The following is a 16,020-nucleotide window of genomic DNA, read 5'->3' as shown; positions in this document are numbered from 1 at the left end:
CCAAAAATCACAGGTGAGACCACCACTGCTACCCAATTACTGGGTCCAATTGGGACCTACCCAGAGACCATGGGACCCAGGAACTGCAGAGACAGGATTCTTCCAGTATCAATCTGCACTCTGGAGCTGACCCTTGGCCACAACTATCAACACCCCAGTCTCCCCTGAAGAGAGCAGGTCTCCCAGGAGTGCTGACACACCTAAGATCACAGAGAGAGCTGGTCTACCAGGAGTGCTGATGCATCTAAGACCACAGGTTCATAGGCTCACAGGCTCACAGGAGGAATAAGCTCCAGTCAGAGACAGCAAGACCAGCTAACACCAGAGATAACCAAATGGCAAAAGGCAAGTACAAAAACATAAGCAACAGAAACCAAGGCTACTTGGCATCATCAGAACACTGTTCTCCCGCTCCAGCAAGCCCTGGATACCCCAACACATCAGAAAAGCAAGAGTTATATTTGAACAGATGTGTGTAGCAATGGGGAATGGGAAACTAGGGTAGCCACCATAAAGTCCCAGATGCCAGGAAAGCAAGACCAGGACCCAGTGGGTACAACTTTAGCTGAAATGCCCAACAAAGGGGAGTGAGAACCTGTAGAGACCACATCCAGAGGTTAGGAACAACCCTGGTTGAGGGATGAATCACTCAGACTTCTCAAAATTTTAACCCAGAATTGTACCTGTCTAAAGGAAACACAGGAACAAAAAGTTGAGTAGAGACAGAAGGAAAAGCCATCCAGAGACTGCCCCACCTGCAGGTCCATCTTATATGCAGCCCACCAAACTCAATCACTATTGCTGATGCCAATGGAGGAATTAGGGGAAGGACTGAAGGAGCTGAAGGGGTTTGCAACTCCATAGGAAGAACAACAATATCAACTAACTAGACCCTCCAGAACTCACAGGGACTAAATCACCACCCAAAGAATGCACATGGAGTGACCCATGGCTCCAGCTGTATATGGAGCGTGCGTTTGGCCTTATCTGGCATCAGTAGGAGAGAAGGCCCTTGGTTCTGTGAAGGCTTGACTCCAGCATAGGAGAACACTAGGACATTGAGGAAGGAGGAGTATGTGGGGGAGCACTGTCACAGAAGCAGGGGGCGAGGGTGGGTAGGGAGTTTTCAGATGGGAAACTGTGAAGGGGCATTACATTTGAAATGTAAATAAATAATATAACCAATAAAAACTTTTTAAAAAGAAAATTGAATTTAATTAATGAATAAAATCAATAATGAAATGTCAAACTGAAGTGAAATTCAAAAAGCTCAGGATATTGAATAAAAATGTAGTGTAATGGACTGATATAATTAAAAGAGTAATTTCAATTCTTGAAGGCAAGATGAAAGAAATGAAGAGCTCAGTTAAGAAAAATGTTCATTTTAAAAGAGAATAAATAACAATAATTAGAAGGAGGAGGAAAAGGATAAAGAAGAGGAATAAGAAAAATATGAGCAAGAGGAGGAGGAAAGAAAAGAAAAAAATTCAAAAACATCCAGAGAATCTTGGAACCACAAGAAGATCAATAGTTACAGGAAAAAGTAACATTGCAGAAGAATGGCACATAAAATATTTTTAACAAAACAGAAGAAAATTTCCCTCAATCTAAAGAAAGATGCATGTATAATTATGTAATAGTCTTACATGAAGGGTAGTAGACAGTGCCAAAAAATAAATTTTCCATGAACATAAAAATTAAAATAGGAAATATGTATAATAAAGGATTTAAAAGTTTCAAGGAGCCAGGAATAATAGCACTTGGAAGGCAGAGGCAGACATATTTCTTGAGATCATCCTGGTCTACAAAATGACTTCCAGGATAGTCAGATAGTCAGGGTTGTTGCACAGAGAAATCCTATCTCCAAAAAAAAAAAAAAAAAAAAAAAAAAAGGAAAACGATGTATAATGTCAGATACAATTTTTTGGGGGGAGGATATCACTGTTTATTGACATATAGGTACCTTTGAATTCTACTTCCTGTAACTCAAGATAGAGTGACTGTAAGCCACAGTGGCAATATTCCTCTGTGTATGCCCAAATGCATGCACATGCAGAACATACATCTTCATGATGACACTGTGTAGTCAGAATGCTTACCTTTTAGCTAAACAAATAATTTTCCATACAAGGAAGCAATAGAAGGGAATCTCTCTCCTTGTTGGCACCAATGTTCATTTCTTGGGCCAGTATAAAAAACTAGCACAAACGAGGTGACCTGAAACAACAGAAATTTATCCATTCATATTTTAGGAGCTTAGTTCAGAGGATAATATCCTCCCTCAAAAATCAGGCAGTCTAAACTTTTGACATCATGGCAAGATGTTCACGTTGTTCTCTATAAAGTTCATGCTTAAGAACCTTGAGTTACGAAGCAAAATCTCATATTGTTTTAGGTGAACTGATGATATTTGTATTGGGCTGCCTTCGTAGCCATTCACTCAGCTGCATGCCTTACCTCTTGTGGCTTCTGGTGGTTTCCAGAAATCTCGAGAGTTTGTTGGCTTGCATATGTGATGGATGGTTAGTCTTTTTATTTATTTATTTATTTTATTAACTTGAATATTTCATATTTACATTTCGAATGTTATTCCCTTTCCCAGTTTCCGGGCCGACATCCCCCTAACCCCTCCCCCTCCCCTTCTTTATGGGTGTTCCCCTCCCCATCCACCCCCCATTACCACTCTCTGCCCAACAATCCCGTTCACTGGGGGTTCAGTCTTGGCAGGACCAAGGGCTTCCCCTTCCACTGGTGCTCTTACTAGGCTATTCATTGCTACCTATGAGGTCAGAGTCCAGGGTCAGTCCATGTATAGTCTTTGGGTAGTGGCTTGGTCCCTGGAAGCTCTGGTTGCTTGGCATTGTTGTTCATATGGGGTCTCGAGCCCCTTCAAGCTCTTCCACTCCTTTCTCTGATTCCTTCAACGGGGGTCCTATTCTCAGTTCAGTGGTTTGCTGCTGGCATTCGCCTCTGTATTTGCTGTATTCTGGCTGTGTCTCTCAGGAGCGATCTACATCCGGCTCCTGTCGGTCTGCACTTCTTTGCTTCATCCATCTTGTCTAATTGGGTGGCTGTATATGTATGGGCTACATGTGGGGCAGGCTCTGAATGGGTGTTCCTTCTGTTTCTGATTTAATCTTTGCCTCCCTATTCCCTGCCAAGGGTATTCTTGTTCCCCTTTTAAAGAAGGAGTGAAGCATTCACATTTTGATCATCCATCTTGAGTTTCATGTGTTCTGTGCATCTAGGGTAATTCAAGCATTTGGGCTAATATCCACTTATCAATGAGTGCATACCATGTGTGTTTTTCTGTGATTGGGTTACCTCACTCAGGATGATATTTTCCAGTTCCCTCCATTTGCCTATGAATTTCATAAGGGCATTGTTTTTGATAGCTGAGTAATATTCCATTGTGTAGATGTACCACATTTTCTGTATCCATTCCTCTGTTGAAGGGCATCTGGGTTCTTTCTAGCTTCTGGCTATTATAAATAAGGCTGCTATGAACATAGTGGAGTACGTGTCTTTTTTATATGTTGGGGCATCTTTTGGGTATATGCCCAAGAGAGGTATAGCTGGGTCCTCAGGTAGTTCAATGTCCAATTTTCTGAGGGACCTCCAGACTGATTTCCAGAATGGTTGTACCACTCTGCAATCCCACCAACAATGGAGGAGTGTTCCTTTTTCTCCACATCCTTGCCAGCATTTGCTGTCACCTGAGTTTTTGATCTTAGCCATTCTCACTGGTGTGAGGTGAAATCTCAGGGTTGTTTTGATTTGCATTTCCCTTATGACTAAAGATGTTGAACATTTCTTTAGGTGTTTCTCAGCCATTTGGCATCCCTCAGCTGTGAATTCTTTGTTTAGTTCTGAACTCCATTTTTAATAGGGTTATTTGTCTCCCTGCAGTCTAACTTCTTGAGTTCTTTGTATATTTTGGATATAAGGCCTCTATCTGTTGTAGGATTGGTAAAGATCTTTTCCCAATCTGTTGATTGCCATTTTGTTCTAACCACAGTGTCCTTTGCCTTACAGAAGCTTTGCAGTTTTATGAGATCCCAATTTTTGATTCTTGATCAGATACAATTTTTAAAAAGCAAAAACTAACCCTGACTTCTAAATAGAGACCCTTGATTTAGAAATAGATACTGAAGCCATGAGGATATAGATGTGTGTTGTACAAACTCTGAAAGGTCACAGACACTAACTCAGATTACATATACAGCAAACTATTAATTAAAACCAATGAAGAAAGAAAATAATTCATGAAAAACATTAAACAATTACTGTCCCCACGAATCCATCTCTGCAGAAGGCACTAGTAGGAAAGGTTCAGTTTTCAGAGGTCTAACTATGCCATAAGTATAAAGAAAAATAAATTCCAGAAAAGCAATTTAAAAGTAAGGCCATAGTGATACCACCACAACAAAATACCAATAATCAGCAATACTCCTCAAAAATACTCTCATTATTAATGTTTCCAATTCCTCAATCATGCAAACCCTCAAACCATGATTCCTGATTAAAAGCTGTACTACAGAGCAATAGTAATAAAAACTGCATGGAATTAGAATAAAAACAGTCAGCTTAATCAACGGAATTGAAGACCCAGAAATAAATCCACACACTTATGGACACTTAACTTTTGGGCAAAGAAGTCAAAACTATGCAATGGAAAAACAAAAGAATTTTCAACAAATGGTGCTGGTCTAATTGGATGCCAGAAGCCAGAAGAATGCAAATAGATCAATACCCATCTCCCTGCACAAAACTCAAGTCCAAGTGAATCAAAAACTTTAACATAAACAAGATACATTATACCTGATAGAAAGGAAAGTGAGGAATAGCCTTGGATGGATTGACGCAGGAGACAACTCCCTGAAGAGAATACGCATCCTAGCTCAGGAACTAGGATCAATAATTAAAATGGGACCTTATGAAACTGAAAAACTCCTGCAAGGCCAAAGACACCATCAAAATGGCATCAGCCTATCAAATGGGAAACAATCTTCACCAACCCCATATCTGACAGGAAGAATGTCCTGTGGAGGACTGATATCTCTGAAACTCAAGAAACTAGGCGTTAAAAAAAACAAATAGTCCCATTAAAAATGGGGTATAGATCTAAATAAAGAATTCTTAACAGAAGATTCTCTAGTGTCCAAGAACTTAAAAGAAAAGTTAACCTAAGCTCCCAGGAAAATGCAAATTAAAATGGCTCCGAGCTTGAATCTTGCACCTGTCAGAAGAGCTAAGATGAAAACACAAGTGCCAGTTGCTGGTGAGGATATGGAGTGAGAGGAATACACCTCCATTGCTGGTGGGAATGCAAACTAGTACAACCACAATGCAAATCTATATGGCAGTTCCTTAGAAAATTGGGAATCAATTCGCCTTAAGATGCAGATATACAGCTCCGGAGCATATACCCAAAGGACACTCCACCATACCACAAGGGCACTTTCTCAACTATGTTCACAGTAGCTTTACTCATAATAGCCAGAAGTTGGAAACAATCTAGATGTCTCTCAATGAAAAATAAATGAAGAAAATGTGGTATATTTCCACAAGGGAGTATTATTCAGCTGTGAAAAACAACAGTATCGTGATGTTTTCAGGCAAATGAATGGAACTAGAAAAAAATCATCCTGCATCAGTCTTAGAAGACAAACATGGTATGTACCTGTTTATAAGTGGACAGTAGTCCTAAAGTCAAGGATAACCATGTTATAATACACAGACCTAGAGAAGCTGAGAAACAAGTAGGGTTTGGGAGTGGGAGTATGCATGAGTCTCATTGTGAATAGAGAAAGAGAACAGAATGGGAAACAGAATAGTGGATAGTGGAGATGTCTTGATTCAGGATTGGGATTGGAGCAGGAGGGATTATGTTGCTGGTAGATGGAAGAAGACAATACTGAGAGAGTTAACTGGAATCTGGGGGAATCTCTAGGATGAATTAGAAACCTAGTAAAATGAAAACTATGATATATCTATGAGGGTGACTCTAGCTAAAATGGGGGATAAGGTTCCTGAACCATCCATGTTCTGTAACCAGGCAAGATTTCTTGTTAGAGGAATTGGTCAGCCAAGCACCCTTTTAAACATAAATAATAAAATATTTATCCCTTTCTTTGTAAACTCAAATTGCTTTCTGCCAGTAAGAGAAACTGGCTAAGGAAATTACCAGGCTTGCTTAACTTTGTTAATTTATAACAAGTTGCTTAGTTACGAATGTACGTGGGTTATTGGGAATAATTTGTTTTCTTTACCTGTACTACATAATGTTATTTCTTATAAAGGTATTGGGTAACACATTGCTTTTTCACAATCATTCACTAGAAGAAAACGAAAATGAAATCACATTGTAATGTAATACTCCTTGAAAAATTTTGCTGAGATATATGTTATGGAAGAAAAAAAAATCAAGCGTCAGGGTTGTCACACTGCTCCTTTTATCTATCAATTGTATGCATATATATATGTATATATATATGTGTGTGTGTGTGTGTGTGTGTGTGTGTGTGTATGTAAAGCTTGTCTGGGTGTGAGTTAGAGCTCGCTCTGTCTACTAAATTGGTTGTATATATGTATGTTTGTATATGTATGAAATGATGAAATGATTGGAGCCTGTTTGCTGCAGCTTTGCTCTAACCATTCTATGTGTAAATATGCACATATCTGTCTGTAGGTATGTATGCATGTATGTATGTATGTGTATATGTATGTATGTCTGCATGTATGTATCCCTATATATGTGTGCATGAAGTTATTGGACTCTCCCTTTTGTTTTGTCTACCCATTGTGTATGTGTAAGTGTGTGTATGATGTGTATGTGTGTGTGTGTGTGTGCATGTGTGTAAATTTTTTATCTTTATTTCTTTTTCTTGCCTACCTCTAAGAATTAAAAGAGTTCAAAGTTTTTTACTGGTCACAGAGAATAATTTAAGCCCCAGTAATTTAAGCTTTGTTTTTTTCTCAGAAAATCTGCTGAGTAACTTCTATAACTACTGGCTGCCATAGGCAGCAGCCCCTGTAGGCATCTGGATCCAAACCCATGAGCCAGCAGCTCTACGGACTAACCCTAAAGGCTGGCTGCCTTAGTTTACCCACCTCATAGATGTCAAAGCTGGGGATTGGCATTAAGACAATGTACCAGAAGATTGAAAGACACCACCCTCCCACATGCACATATTCACTAATTGGTCCAATAAATACTGTAAAAATGGCCATGTTACCAAAATCAATTTATAGATTTAATGCAATATCTGTCAATATTCCAACATGATTATTTTTAAATATTTATTTATTTTTTTAATGTGCAGCAGTGTTTTTCCTGTGTGTGTGTGTGTACGTGTGTGTGAGTGTGTGTGTGTGTGTGTGTGTGTGTGTGTGTGTGTAATGATGTCAGATGCCCTGATACTGGAGTTAAAGACAACTCTAAGCTACCATGTGGGTGCTGGAAATTGAACCTGGGTACTTTGGAAAAGCAACCAGTATTCCTAACTAAGGATCCATCTCTCCAGACCTCAAATACGTTTCTTTAATGGTGTATAAAGAAGAATCTTCAACTTCATATGTTAACACAGTAATCTCACAATAGCTAAAAACAATTCTTAATGATTAAAGAATTCCCTGGGATATCACTTTCCTAGATTTCAAGTTATACTACAGACTAATAGTAATAAAATTGACATGGTATTGACATATGAACAAATCCATGAATTATAATTCAAAACCCAGACATAATTTCACAACATTTTTGACAAAAACAACACACACAAACACACAAACACACACACACACACACACACACACACACACATACACACACACGGAAAAAAGACAACATCTCAGCAAAAGGTGCTGGTCAAAGTGGATGGTTCCTGTGTAAGAGAATTCAAATATATCTATCTATATTTGAATTGAAACTATCATCCTATATAAAAAAATCAACTCCAACTGGATCATGGACCTCAACAAAAGACCATATATCCTGAATCAGGAGTAAGAAAAAGTGGGGAATTCACTTAACTTCATTGCACAGCAAATTACTCTGAACAGGACATCAATAACACAGTCCTTAAGACCTGTCAATAGCATTTGTAATCCCCTAAAGCTAACACCCTTTTGTACAGTAAAGGACATAATCATTTAAACAGTCCCAACTTACAGAGTGGAAAACTTTGCTTATTAAAAAATGGGGAATGTAATAACAAACATACAAAGAAGTAAAATAAAGAGATCACAGATACTCTCCCAAACACAGTAGCTTCAAAGAAAACAAAATATATAGGAATAAACATAGAAAATGAAGTGAAGGATCTCTACTATGAAAATTTTAAACTTCTGAGAAAAAGGACAGAGACAAGCACTAGGAAGGGGAAAGGCATCCATGCTTTTGAATTGGTAGAATTAACACTTTGAGAATAACCATTTATGTATATACACTCAAGGAAATTCCAACCCAAATCCCAATGTCAGCTGTTTTATTTCTATTAAAAAAAAAACCTCTCCTAGATATCTCCTGTGATAACAAAAGAATCCAAATACCCAATATTCTTGAGAAAAAAATCAACAATGCCAGATAAATGATGATTTGAGATCTTAAGGTATGTTACAGAGTCAAAGAAATAAAAAGATTATGCTATAGGCACAAAACCAGACACATAGACTAGTGAAAAAAAAGATCCAGACATGGGTAAAATTAAGTTCAACTAACTGATATTTAACAAAGTTATAAATAACACATCCTCACGAAAGCAAAGCATCTTCAACGAAGGTGAGAAAACTAAATGTCCACATGCAGAAGAATTAAGCTACAGAAAGGGACTTTCTAAATTGAAGTCCTTTTTACCAATATCAAGGCCAACTCTTGACGAGTGGGACTTCTAAATCCTAAAAGCTTATACACAGTTAAAGAAACAATGGGCTGAAGAGAAAGTCTACAAATTAGGGGTAATTTGCCATCTTTTTGTCATCTTTATTCATGTGACAGAAGATTAATACCCAGAATATGTAAAGATCTAAAGGAAAATCAATAAGACAGAGGGAGGGAGAGAGGGGGAAGAGAGAGAGAGAGAGACCCATTTAAAAAACAATGGTTCTGCGATCTGTGCAGAGTTCAGAAAAGAAGGATAGTGATGTTTAAAAAACGTCTCAAACACTGTTTTTGAAACCTAGCAAGTAAAGAATGTAAATCAAAATAACTATGAGCTTTCAAATTATTCTGTCAGAACAGCAAGGAGTAATGACCACAAGAACAATGACAAAGAATCAAACAAACCCTGACAACAAAGACTAGAGGGGTATGTCAAAGGGGAAACATTATTCAGCTTTTTTTTTTGTGGAGACTTTTATATCTAATAATGACTTGACCTGGCTATTTCTTTAAACTAAAAGGACTTTACATACATAGAGTAATATGTGCATATATCTTTTCCTCTGTACCCTTCAGATCTTTTATATATGCAATATGCTTGATGACTTTGTGTTGTTATACTATTCTAGAATGTGTAACTGTTGACTTAAACAACGAATATTGGTTTTGCGACATTTCTGTTTGTGATTAAGGCCATCGTTATTTTCAAATACCTGGAATCTCATCTTTTTTTAATTTTTTTATTTTTTTATTAACTTGAATATTTCTTATATACATTTCGAGTGTTATTCCCTTTCCCGGTTTCCAGGCAAACTCCCCCCCTCCCCTTTCTTATCTGTGATCCCCTCCCAACCCTCCCCCCATTGCCGCCCTCCCCCCAACAGTCTAGTTCACTGGGGGTTCAGTCTTAGCAGGACCCAGGGCTTCCCCTTCCACTGGTGCTCTTACTAGGATATTCATTGCTACCTATGGGGTCAGAATCCAGGGTCAGTCCATGTATAGTCTTTAGGTAGTGGCTTAATCCCTGGAAGCTCTGGTTGCTTGGCATTATTATTCGTAAGGGGTCTCGAGTCCCTTCAAGCTCTTCCAGTTCTTTCTCTGATTCCTTCAACGGGGGTCCTATTCTCAGTTCAGTGGTTTGCTGCTGGCATTCGCCTCTGTGTTTGCTATATTCTGGCTGTGTCTCTCAGGAGCGATCAACATCCGGCTCCTGTCTGCCTGCACTTCTTTGCTTCATCCATCTTGTCTAATTGGATGGCTGTATATGTATGGGCCACATGTGGGGCAGGCTCTGAATAGGTGTTCCTTCTGTGTCTGTTTTAATCTTTGCCTCTCTATTCCCTGCCAAGGATATTCTTGTTCCCCTTTTAAAGGAGGAGTGAAGCATTCACATTTTGATCATCCGTCTTGAGTTTCATTTGTTCTAGGGATCTAGGGTAATTCAAGCATTTGGGCTAATAGCCACATATCAATGAGTGCATACCATGTGTGTTTTTCTGTGATTGGGTTACCTCACTCAGGATGATATTTTCCAGTTCCAACCATTTGCCTATGAATTTCATAAAGTCATTGTTTTTGATAGCTGAGTAATATTCCATTGCGTAGATGTACAACATTTTCTGTATCCATTCCTCTGTTGAAGGGCATCTGGGTTCTTTCCAGTTTCTGGCTATTCTAAATAAGGCTGCGATGAACATAGTGGAGCACGTGTCTCTTTTATATGTTGAGGCATCTTTTGGGTATATACCCAAGAGAGGTATAGCTGGATCCTCAGGCAGTTCAATGTCCAATTTTCTGAGGAACCTCCAGACTGATTTCCAGAATGGTTGTACCAGTCTGCAATCCCACCAACAATGGAGGAGTGTTCCTCTTTCTCCACATCCTCGCCAGCATCTGCTGTTACCTGAGTTTTTGATCTTAGCCATTCTCACTGGTGTGAGGTGAAATCTCAGGGTTGTTTTGATTTGCATTTCCCTTATGACTAAAGATGTTGAACATTTCTTTAGGTGTTTCTCAGCCATTCAGCATTCCTCAGCTGTGAATTCTTTGTTTAGTTCTGAACCCCATTTTTTAATAGGGTTTTTTGTCTCCTTGCGGTCTAACTTCTGGAGTTCTTTGTATACTTTGGATATAAGGCCTCTATCTGTTGTAGGATTGGTAAAGATCTTTTCCCAATCTGTTGGTTGCCGTTTTGTCCTAACCACAGTGTCCTTTGCCTTACAGAAGCTTTGCAGTTTTATGAGATCCCATTTGTCGATTCTTGATCTTAGAGCATAAGCCATTGGTGTTTTGTTCAGGAAATTTTTCCCAGTGCCCATGTGTTCGAGATGCTGCCCTAGTTTTTCTTCTGTTTGAGTGTATCTGGTTTGATGTGGAGGTCCTTGATCCACTTGGACTTAAGCTTTGTACAGGGTGATAAGCATGGATCGATCTGCATTCTTCTACATGTTGACCTCCAGTTGAACGAGCACCATTTGCTGAAAATGCTATCTTTTTTCTATTTGATGGTTTTGGCTCCTTTGTCAAAAATCAAGTGACCATAGGTGTGTGGGTTCATTTCTGGGTCTTCAATTCTGTTCCACTGGTCTGTCTGTCTGTCTCTGTACCAATACCAGGCACTTTTTATCACTATTGCTCTGTAATACTGCTTGAGTGCAGGGATAGTGATTCCCCCTGATGTCCCTTTATTGTTGTGGATAGTTTTAGCTATCCTGGGTTTTTTGTTATTCCAGACGAATTTGCAAATTGTTCTGTCTAACTCTTTGAAGAATTGGATTGGTATTTTGATGGGGATTGCATTGAATCTGTAGATCGCTTTTGGTATAATGGCCATTTTTACTATATTAATCCTGCCAATCCATGAGCATGGGAGATCTTTCCATCTTCTGAGGTCTTCTTCAATTTCTTTCTTCAGAGTCTTGAAGTTCTTATTGTACAGATCTTTTACTTGCTTGGTTAAAGTCACACCGAGGTACTTTATATTATTTGGGTCTATTATGAAGGGTGTCGTTTCCCTAATTTCTTTCTCGGCTTGTTTCTCTTTTGTGTAGAGGAAGGCTACTGATTTATTTGAGTTAATTTTATACCCAGCCACTTTGCTGAAGTTGTTTATCAGCTTTAGTAGCTCTCTGGTGGAACTTTTGGGATCACTTAAATATACTATCATATCATCTGCAAATAGTGATATTTTGACTTCTTCTTTTCCGATCTGTATCCCCTTGACCTCCTTTTGTTGTCTGATTGCTCTGGCTAGAACTTCAAGAACTATATTGAATAAGTAGGGAGAGAGTGGGCAGCCTTGTCTAGTCCCTGATTTTAGTGGGATTGCTTCAAGTTTCTCTCCACTTAGTTTAATGTTAGCAACTGGTTTGCTGTATATGGCTTTTACTATGAATAGTTATGGGCCTTGAGTTCCTATTCTTTCCAGGACTTTTATCATGAAGGGGTGTTGAATTTTGTCAAATGCTTTCTCAGCATCTAATGAAATGATCATGTGGTTTTGTTCTTTCAGTTTGTTTCTGTAATGGATAACGTTGATGGTTTTCCATATATTAAACCATTCCTGCATGCCTGGGATGAAGCCTAGTTGACCATGGTGGATGATTGTTTCGATGTGCTCTTGGATTCGGTTTGCCAGAATTTTATTGAGTATTTTTGCGTCGATATTCATAAGGGAAATTGGTCTGAAGTTCTCTTTCTTTGTTGGATCTTTGTGTGGTTTAGGTATAAGAGTAATTTTGGCTTCATAGAAGGAATTTGGTAGTGCTCCATCTGTTTCAATTTTGTGGAATAGTTTGGATAATATTGGTATGAGGTCTTCTATGAAGGTCTGATAGAATTCTGCACTAAACCCGTCTGGACCTGGGCTCTTTTTGGTTGGGAGACCTTTAATGACTGCTTCTATTTCCTTAGGAGTTATGGGGTTGTTTAACTGTTTCATCTGTTCCTGATTTAACTTCGGTACCTGGTATCTGTCTAGGAAATTGTCCATTTCCTGCAGATTTTCAAGTTGTGTTGAATATAGGCTTTTATAGTAAGATCTGATAATTTTTTGAATTTCCTCTGAATCTGTAGTTATGTCTCCCTTTTCATTTCTGATTTTGTTAATTTGGACACACTCTCTGTGTCCTCTCGTTAGTCTGGCTAAGGGTTTATCTATCTTGTTGATTTTCTCAAAGAACCAACTTTTGGTTCTATTGATTCTTTCTATGGTCCTTTTTGTTTCTACTTGGTTGATTTCAGCTCTGAGTTTGATTATTTCCTGCCTTCTACTCCTCCTGGGTGATCTTGCTTCTTTTTGTTCTAGAGCTTTTAGGTGTGCTGTCAAACTGCTGACATATGCTCTTTCCTGTTTCTTTCTGCAGGCACTCAGCGCTATGAGTTTTCCTCTTACCACAGCTTTCATTGTGTCCCATAAGTTTGGGTATGTTGTAATTTTCATTAGATTCTAAAATGTCTTTAATTTCTTTCTTTATTTCTTCCTTGACCAGGTTATCATTGAGTAGAGCATTGTTCAATTTCCACGTATAGGTAGGCATTCTTCCCTTATTGTTATTGAAGACCAGCTTTAGGCCGTGGTGGTCCGATAGCACACATGGGATTATTTCTATCTTTCTGTACCTGTTGAGGCCCGTATTTTGACCAATTATATGGTCAATTTTGGAGAAAGTACCATGAGGAGCTGAGAAGAATGCACATCCTTTTGTTTTAGGATAGAATGTTCTATAAATATCTGTTAAGTCCATTTGGCTCATGACTTCTCTTAGTCTGTCTACGTCTCTGTTTAATTTCTGTTTCCATGATCTGTCCATTGATGAGAGTGGGGTGTTAAATCTCCTACTATTATTGTGTGAGGTGCAATGTGTGTTTTGAGCTTTAGTAAGGTTTCTTTTACGTACGTAGGTGCCCTTGCATTTGGGCCATAGATATTTAGGATTGAGAGTTCATCTTGGTGGATTTTTCCTTTGATGAATATCAAGTGTCCTTCCTTATCTTTTTTGATGACTTTTAGTTGAAAATTGATTTTATTTGATATTAGAATGGCTACTCCAGCTTGATTTTCTGACCATTTGCTTGGAAAGTTGATTTCCAGCCTTTCACTCTGAGGTAGTGTCTGTCTTTGTCTCTAAGGTGTGTTTCCTGTAGGCAGCAGAATGCAGGTTCCTCGTTGCATATCCAGTTTGTTAATCTATGTCTTTTTATTGGGGAGTTGAGGCCATTGATGTTGAGAGATATTAAGGAATAGTGATTGTTGTTTCCTGTTATATTCATATTTGGATATGAGGTTATGTTTGTGTGCTTTTCTTCTCTTTGTTTTGTTGCAAAGATGATTAGTTTCTTGCTTCTTCTAGGGTATAGCTTGCCTCCTTATGTTGGGCTTTACCATTTATTATCCTTTGTAGTGCTGGATTTGTAGAAAGATATTGTGTAAATTTGGTTTTGTCATGGAATATCTTGGTTTCTCCATCCATGTTAATTGATAGTTTTGCAGGATACAGTAACCTGGGCTGGCATTTATGTTCTCTTAGGGTCTGTAGGACATCTGTCCAGGATCTCCTGGTTTTCATAGTTTCTGGCGAAAAGTCTGGTGTAATTCTGATAGGTCTGCCTTTATATGTTACTTGACCTTTTTCCCTTACTGCTTTTAATCTTCTTTCCTTATTTTGTGTGTTTGGTGTTTTGACTATTATGTGATGGGAGGTGTTTCTTTTGTGGTCCAATCTATTTGGTGTTCTGTAGGCTTCTTGTATGCCTATGGGTATCTCTTTCTTTAGGTTAGGAAAGTTTTCTTCTATGATTTTGTTGAAGATATTTACTGGTCCTTTGAGCTGGGAGTCTTCACTCTCTTCTATACCTATTATCCTTAGGTTTGATCTTCTCATTGAGTCCTGGATTTCCTGTATGTTTTGGACCAGTAGCTTTTTCTGCTTTACATTATCTTTGACAGTTGAGTCAATGATTTCTATGGAATCTTCTGCTCCTGAGATTCTCTCTTCCATCTCTTGTATTCTGTTGGTGAAGCTCGTATCTCCAGCTCCTTGTCTCTTCTTTTGGTTTTCTATATCCAGGGTTGTTTCCATGTGTTCTTTTTGATTGCTTCTATTTCCATTTTTAATTCCTTCAACTGTTTGATTGTGTTTTCCTGGAATTCTTTGAGGGATTTTTGCGATTCCTCTCTGTAGGCTTCTACTTGTTTATTAATGTTTTCCTGTGTTTCTCTAAGGGAGTTCTTCACGTCTTTCTTGAAGTCTCCAGCATCATGATCAAATATAATTTTAAATATAGGTCTTGCTTTTCTGGTGTGTTTGGATATTCAGTGTTTGGTTTCATGGGAGAATTGGGCTCCAATGATGCCATGTAGTCTTGGTTTCTGTTGCTTGGGTTCCTGTGCTTGCCTCTCGCCATCAGATTATCTCTAGTGTTACTTTGTTCTGCTATTTCTGACAGTGGCTAGACTGTCCTATAGGCCTGTGTGTCAGGAGTGCTGTAGACCTGTTTTCCTGTTTTCTTTCAGCCAGTTATGGGGACAGAGTGTTCTGCTTTCGGGCGTGTAGTTCTTCCTCTCTACAGGTCTTCAGCTGTTCCTGTGGGCCTGTGTCTTGAGTTCACCAGGCAGGTCACTTGCAGCAGAAAAGTTGGTCTTACCTGTGGTCCCAAGGCTCATGATTGCTCGTGGGGTGTTGCTTACAAGCTCTCCGGGGCGGCAGCAACCAGGAAGATCTGCGCCGCCCTTTCTGGGAGCTTCCGTGCACCAGGGTTCCAGATGGCGTTTGGTGTTTTCCTCTGGAGTCAGAGATGTGTGCAGAGTGCAGTCTCTTCTGGTTTCCCAGGCGTGTCTGCCTCTCTGAAGGTTTAGCTCTCCCTCCCTCAGGATTTGGGTGCAGAGAACTGTTTATCAGGTACATCCCTTCAGGTTCTGGTGGTGTCTCAGACTCAGCGGTCCTGCTGCTCTTGGGCCCTCCTCTACGGGAACCCAGAGGCCTTATACAGTTTCCTCTTGGGCCAGGGATGTGGGCAGGGGTGGGCAGTGTTGGTGGTCTCTTCTGCTCTGCAGCCTCAGGAGTGCCCATCTGACCAGGCGGTGAGGTCTCTCTCCCACGGGGTTTGGGAGCAGAGAGCTGCTGCGGGCCGACATTATT

This window comes from Rattus norvegicus, chromosome 13 (assembly GCF_036323735.1).
Source record: "Rattus norvegicus strain BN/NHsdMcwi chromosome 13, GRCr8, whole genome shotgun sequence".
Classification (NCBI taxonomy): Eukaryota; Metazoa; Chordata; class Mammalia; order Rodentia; family Muridae; genus Rattus; species Rattus norvegicus.
The sequence above is the reverse complement of the archived record's forward strand: the minus strand, read 5'-3'. Positions refer to the sequence as shown.